The sequence below is a fragment of the Ixodes scapularis genome, unplaced genomic scaffold (assembly GCF_016920785.2).
Source record: "Ixodes scapularis isolate PalLabHiFi unplaced genomic scaffold, ASM1692078v2 PGA_scaffold6__148_contigs__length_123643588, whole genome shotgun sequence".
Classification (NCBI taxonomy): Eukaryota; Metazoa; Arthropoda; class Arachnida; order Ixodida; family Ixodidae; genus Ixodes; species Ixodes scapularis.
In genome coordinates, this window is record NW_024609881.1 from 59,177,211 (window position 1) to 59,184,988 (window position 7,778).

At 45.5% G+C, this 7,778-nt stretch overlaps 1 pseudogene; it reads left to right on the forward strand.

The window, feature by feature from the left end:
* The first annotated feature begins 4,296 nt into the window (after positions 1–4,296).
* LOC120848646 lies at positions 4,297–7,243 on the forward strand (annotated as a pseudogene).
* The last annotated feature ends 535 nt before the right edge of the window (positions 7,244–7,778 follow it).

Consider the following 7,778-nt stretch of genomic DNA (forward strand, 5'->3'; position numbering starts at 1 on the left):
CTGACTAACTTCCGGCTGTATAAATATACACACAACAAAATCACAATTACACTGTGCAGCCGGAAGCCCCGAGTAACAACGTTGCAGTGCTCCGGCAGTTTCGTGCATAATTATATCAACAAAACTTGTCTTAATGTACAGGGTGTCACAAAAGAAAATTTACACGGTATTTTCTACCGCAAAAATAAACTATGCATCGCCGAACGCTCATTCTCCGCCCAAAGGTAGCGCTAGAGGTCACAACCAGATGCCAACGTTTCAGCCCGATCCGATAACTTAATCAAAAGTTATAAGTGATTTTCTGAAAAGTTCAATGGAAAAATGGCGGCCGACGGAGTTCTCAAACACATGGGGCTCTATGGCACCAGAAACATAAAACGAGCAAAAATGGGCTCCATTTTCCCATTGAAATTTTCAGAAAATCACTTATAACTTTTGATTAAGTTATCGGATCGGGCTAAAACTTTGGCATCTGGTTGTGACCTCTAGCTGTACCTTTGGGCGGAGAATGAGCGTTCGGCGATGCCTAGTTTATTTTTGCGGTAGAAAATACCGTGTAAATTTTCTTTTGTGACACCCTGTATTTGATAACGACCAAGCGCAGTCATTATCCTTTTGTACCCATTATGTCAAAAGATATATTTCCAGTAATCGACACCAACACTTCATTGGACTTTCAATGCTGCCTGAATGTAGCAATCTCGGTAGCTGGACGTTAGAAGAACTTGTTATGGATCGCCGAGCCGCTTGTTAGGACTTTGGGAGCTAAGTCAGGTGAACAATGGGAGAAAAATGAAGTGGTTCTCTGGTATTTCTTTCGTTGTTGCTGGGAGGTAGCCCCGTTTCTGAAGTGAGTCCCTGCCGAAAAAATATATATAACTTTTCGATATCTGTATTATGAAACTGGATATCTAACTGGAATTGATTCCGAAAATTTGAAATGCATATTGTAGACGCAGGAAGAATTTCGGAAAACCTAAAATCCAGATAGAATCAAATAAGATTTTCAGTTCTATATTCCAGATAGCGAAAAGTCATCCCGTTATATAATTACCATAAAAAGTGAGCTGCTTATGGCTTTATTTAATGCATCGGATTTATGATGAAGTAATTTAGAGGGTATTGTCAATCCCCAAGTTCTCGCTTTTCTGTAAAGTAGGCTGCGGTAAAAACGGAGCCTGAACGAAGCCTGCGGAGTCACATTCATACATCATACGAAAAACAGCCTGCAAACACGATACCCTTGGTTCGAATACAGCGTGCAAATTTTCTTGAAATTGTCGTACGGCGTTCGAAGCACGAACCTCGAGGGCACTCGCGTTCGAATCTGTATGCAGATTGTCTTTTTATGATGTACAGTCGCCGGCCATATGAGCTCTCCCGGCCGAACGCCGAACGGAGCAGCAAAAATCCCGCACGCGGAGCGTCGAACATTGCCGCATTTTGGGAGCCGCCAAGAATAACGCAGCTCCGCTTAAAGGGGCGATGCAACGATTTTTGTCGTTTTGTGCAAATACCGCTTAGAACGGATCCGTGACGTTAATGACCTGTAAAATACCCGTTCGTTTTTCACCACACGCAATCGAAGTCGCAGAAAAAATTAGAGAAAAACGAGCACCGTTCACACCCTCAACTCGCAGCCAGAACAAGCGGTCACGTGATCTGGAGCCGATGATGTGCCGCCAGTGTTGATCATAGCCACGCGCCGGGGTTGGCAAGACACAGGACACGCGCTGAGTTCCAGACATTGTTATGGTTCGGCTGTTGTCGTCATAGCAGCGATTGGACACAGGACTTTACCCGAATGCTTCTCGAGCTATAAATTATCACGAGCCCAAATCGAGTGCCCACGCAATGCTCGGGTCCAATCTATGAGCCGCATTCAAATATCGTCACTGGGCGGTACTGCTACCGCCCAGCTACGTCATCAGGTTTTGCGAAGGAGAGATTGAATGAAAATGCTCGATTTTGTCCTCGAAATTACAGAGTAACAAGGGAGTTTCTTGGTCAGTGGCGTTGCGCGCGAGTATCCTTGTGTCCCAGTAGTGCCAGTAAGCTCGTGCAAAATGAAAAACATTCCAATTTAATATCCTTGCACCGCTCCTTTAATGTGTTTTGGGGTATAGTAAACGTCAGTGTTGGGAAGTACTTTAAGTACACTGTAATTAAAGTACTACTTCAAGTAGGTTTAGAACACTTGTAGTTTACTTAAAGTACATTCTGTGAGTATGTGCTTGTACTTTACTTAAAATATTTCTTCTGGTACTTTCCGAGGAAAGCACGATTGCCGACTTTACAGTACATTCCCAAAATTTGGTTTTGTTAAATTTGTATCACGAAATTATGTTTTGTCAACTCCGAAGAAAAACAAGGGGGGATATTCTACTCTTGCCAGAAACGTGAGCAGACGACGCATCGCATCATTTGTTCTGGTAGCGGCTTTCCCGTAGCTTTTCGAGTTCTCGCTACTTCTCGGTAGGCCAGAGCAAGCGAGGAGGTTTAAAATATTAGGAGAGCAATATTAATCGTAATGTAGCACCTGAGACTGTGGTGCGGAAAAATTAAATTTTCAATTCGAAGTAAAAGAGAACAGAGAACATCACAATGTTTTGAGACATTCGCTTTTGTCTTTTCCTTCTAATTGAAAGTTCCTTAATTTTTTCGCCCCCCAATCTCAGTTGTAACATTATGATTAATTACCGCCAGCGCGCTTGCATACTCGCTGTTTTTTGTTTTTTTTTTTTGCACTAAGAAGGGGACATTCCTTTATGAGAGGATTGTTTGCGGAAGCTACAGGGCTGACTTCATGCTCTCTCCTTGTACATTTAGCCCCCTTGAGTCCAACAATCCAGTGCAGTGGGCGTCAAATTCAAAAGAGGGTCTTCTAAATTTAGTTCAATTCCTGAGAGTAACTACTCTGTGGCCACTTGACTTTATCAAATATTCGCCACCGTTTTGTGAAAATGAGCCATTCACCCCTGACTACCCCTAGGTCCTAGGCGATGCATACCAGTTAAAAAAATCATTGTAGAGGGGAATGAAAGGGAACCATGAAAGATTGTGTTAAAATACTGGTACTTTGAAAGTACATTGTATTAACAGTACCTTACTTCAAGTACCATTGCACCCAGTGTAGTTAATACTTTACTTAAAGTGCATCACGTCTCATCTACTTTGTACTTTACTTGAAGTACCTTTTAGATGTACTTTACCCAACACTGGTAAACGTACATATATATGCAATTACTACATAAAAAAATATTGCCACGACGAAATTAAGCACCGGATGCGTTTTTAAAAGGTTTAATAAGTAGAATTAACCATATCTTGCTTTTTCGTCCTCAATGCAGCAACAAACTCTCGATATTTACACTTAAGTTGAGTTCATTGTACAGCCTACGTCTATTTGCACCGTAGAGTAATAAACCCCCCCCCCCCCCCCTGAAGTCGTACTCCCAAAGTCAGAAATATTGATCGGAAACCAAACATTTGAGTGTCTATAATAAGTGGCGCACGATCTTTCCACGAGCCAGCAGCCCCCGGTGTTACGATGACGTGAATTTCGTTGCGTGTGCTCGCGCACACCGGCAGCTGCTGACTCGCGGAAAGATCGTGCGCCCCTTATTATAGACACTGAAATGTTTGGTACAGCATCCCATTAATCAGAACGTGCCATTCACACATGTAACAAAAAGGTGCGCCCGCTCTCAGGCAACGAACCTCGGCCCTTTCCGTGGGATCCAAGCAGGATAAGCATTCGGCCACGGGCGCGCCTTTTTCGGGGACGCGCGTGTGACAATATTTATTTACTGTTTGGCCATCATGTGATGCATTTATATGCATTTATGTCTTATTTAAATCGAACAATCATCAAGCAATAGAGGTTTATGTAAGGCAGAAGACGAGTAAACATAAGTGCTCTAGTGGGCAAATCGAAGCGCTGAGCTTTCTTTCTACCTCAAGGGCGGTTTATACTCCAACGTCGGCGAGAAGAAACGCTCGCCGGCGCAACGCGATGTCCGTCGACCACGACATTGCGCCGGATTGCGATGAGAATCCGCTCGCTTGGCGGTGTCTATACTCAAACGTTGGCCAACGCGCCTCCTCATTTTGCGCGTGCGCACAGGGCTTTTTCGGTGGCGCACTTCCGCTTCGGCGTTCTGTTCCAACTTCTCTCCACGGGTGACGGGTCGTGTCGTGCTTGGCAGAATCAACAGGAACGTCGACGTGCAAACGAAACGAAAGATAGCTGCAGTAATTCTGTGGCGTCGGATACAACGAAAGAGAAGACGTACGATGTACGTAAGAGACATTTTCGATAAGCGGAAAGTTTTCGGCGAGTTTTATCATCTGCTCCAGGAACTGCGAGAGAGCGACCCCGAGTACCATTTCATGTACTTAGGTAAGGCCGGAAAGATCAAGTCAGATTCGTTTTGCAAAATCAACGACAGAACGGGAATTCAAATGTTTGTCTTTCTTTTGCACGATGATGAAGTCCTCCTTCGACAGGCTGCTCGCCCTCGTCTACGGTCGTCTCGTCCATGCGCCCACGCATCGTCCGCCGATCTCTCCCTCTGAGCGGCTTGCGATTTCTCTCAGGTAATTATAGAGTCTCTCCGCTTTGTCTAGAGCCAGAGAGAGCGTCGTAATGCTGAAATGTCGTATTGTTATGTGCTCCCGATACGCAGATATTTTTACGGCAGCCGGCATACTAAGCCCGAAAAAGAAATTGCTGGCAATAACCCCCATGAGTCACGTAGCCAAGGAAGGGGGGCGGGTCGTGGTCGGGGGCCGGAGGTCGGGGGTTGGTCGGTCTGAAATACTCAGTTTTACTGGGACCCCCCTCTCCCAGCAATGACGTTTTGCCATGGGCAAGCCGGCGCCCTCCCCTTCCCCTCCCCCCCCCCCCCCCCCCAAAAAAAAAAGGACAAGAAAAGAAAAGAAATAATATCCTGGATACATGTCTGTCAGTATAATTCTGCGAATAATATTGTGCCGGCAGCCGGTATAGCAGCCTCTAGCTCTTTCAGGCACGGTGGTTATCCCCAGTGACCACCTTTTCAACATTTTTTCCCTTGCAGCACGGTGGTCTAGCTCAATAACCACCAACGGCGCTCTTGTTCGAGCTTCCTCCTCATAACTCTAGATGGCGCTAGCTTCCCCCGCGCTGTCTTCCATTCAATAAAACTTCCGTTTCGTGCAACACGTGCCATGGCGCCTCCGACCTTTCATCCGAAAGCTTTCTACAAGCATAGCGGTAAGAATTTGCTCTACCTCTTCCTTTTTTCTGGGAGAGACAGTGAATAAGTGTAACGTGCACGTGGTTCAAAGAAGTAACTGCTTCGTTTTATAAAAACGCGATGCTGCCCGTTTCAATGTGGTGGTTACCACCAGTAACCACCATGCATCAATGGAGGTGGCATTCGCATTTTGATGTGTGATAAGGGGATCCTGTTCAAGGAACGTGAACGTCCGTTTCAGATGGTTGCGAAGAAATCCCCAGACACTGACAGCCTTATTGGCGGGGACAACACGAGTGACAGCGACAGCGATTGGGAACCACCTCGCCCGCCTAATGGAAGTGCTCGGGACACCTCTTCCACATCGCCAAGGAATTGCCACGTGATTAGTGATTCCACCGACTCGGAAACAGACGATGATACTCCCGTTGCCCCAGCAAAGGTTCCTTTGTGGAGTCCGAGCTATAGGGTGCACCCACCACTAGAATTCCTGGCTGACACTCGGCTTCAAAGCCATATCCTTGATTTAGAAGAAAAAGATCCCTTTTCCATTTTCAGCCTTTTATGGACCCCTTCCTTGACGAAAGAAGTGGTTTTTCAGACGAACCTGTATGCCCAGCAGGCTGGAAAACCATACACTCCTACGACAGAGCAAGAGATGCGATCTTTCTTGGGTCTGAACCTCCTGATGGGTATAAAACGTAGTCCAAGCTACCGGGATTATTGGTCCAGCGCGCCGGACCTGCATGACCCATTCATATCGAAGATCATGACAGTGAACAGATTTGGTTGGCTGCTGTCTCATCTGCATCTAAATGACAATGTGCTACAGCCACCAAGAGCCCACCCTGATTTCGACCGGCTTTATAAAGTAAGGCCACTTTTATCGGAACTTTCACGAAGCTTTGCAACAACCTACCAAAGGAGTACTTCGCAATTGACGAGTCAATGATCAAGTTCAAAGGCAGGAGTTCCCTAAAGCAGTACATGCCGAAAAAGCCCTTGAAACGTGGATACAAGGTATGGATGTTGTGCGCCAGCACCGGCTACAACCTGAAGTTTGAAATCTACTCTGGAAGGTCCGAAAGCGGAGTGCAAAAAAGAGTTGGGTGCACAGGTTGTCAAGAAATTGTGTCAAGACATATCTGGGAGGCATCACCGTGTGTTCTTTGATAATTATTTTACGAGCTATGGTCTCCTGAAGGACTTGAGGGAACAGGGAATATATGCGTGCGGAACAGTGAACCACAACCGGAAGCATCTGCCCAAGTTGCAAGCCGACAAAGAAATGGAAAGAGGGAACACTGATTGGTCAGTCAGTGATGAGAGTGTTTGTTGCATGAAGTGGAAGGACAAGAGAAGTGTCCACCTTTTGTCGAACTTCCACGACCCCACGCAGGGGGCTGAAGTCGACCGGAAAAACAAGGATGGGACCGTCACCAAGGTACCATGCCCTGCTGCTCTCCATGACTATAACAAAAACATAAACTTTGTAGACAAGTTTGACCAAATGAAAGGGCAGTACGAAATCGATCGGAAATAAAAAAATGGTGTCACAGGATATTTTTTCACTTCCTGGACTGCTGCGTGGTGAATGCATACATAATCTTCAGGGAGATTGAAGAAGCTGAGCGGATGACAATGAAGGATTTTCGCCGCAGTGTGATCTCATCATTGACTGCTGAAGCACAAGTAGCCCCCAAAGCCAAGAGGAGGTCCTCTACCGATGCAGCTGTGCAACTGAAAAAGTCAAAGCCCCGCGTTGACACGAACGTCCGCCTGATTGAGAGCAAGCACCAACCAAAACGATGTACACCCCGCAGGTGTGCAAGGTGCAGCACCAAAACGAAGCCGTCCAGAACAACGTGGATGTGCGAGACGTGTGATGTTCCACTCTGCCTGAGGAAAGAAAAAAACTGTTTTTCTGACTTCCATAAAAAATAAGTGCCACCCCATTCAGCATGGTGGTCACCAGGAATGACCACCTCATATGCGGTCACTGCGCGGTAATACATTTTTTTAGTTTGTAAAAATAGTGTTCTTAGCACCGTACTTGACTATTTATACAATAAAATCAGGTTTCTATTTTCAACAAAACTTCTGTGCCTGAAAAAGCTAGTAAGGACTTGCAGGCAAAACCCACTTTTACGTGGCAATACTGTGCCCTAATTTAAGTGGGGTTGAGTACGTATAATTAGTGTTAATGCTGTTCCAGTTGTATTTGCGGATTATGCAGATGTAAAGAATGTCTCGAAACTGGCGCTTCCTTGATCTAATTGTCATGGTGGACGAACGTGAAAATGGCACTGTTACTCTGTTGCGTAAAGGTATTTAGAAGAATAGCAACTTTTTTTCATACTGTTACTTCATTTCACATGTGCTAAACACAATGTCCGCAACCTTGATTTCTTTAAAAATGGGATGCAATGTGCATATCATGCAGCCAAGAGTGTCTAGACTGGAAACAATGGGATAAATTTACATTGCACAGTTGGTGCTCAAGACCATGGGCTCTTTATCTTTAGACTTTCGAGCCAG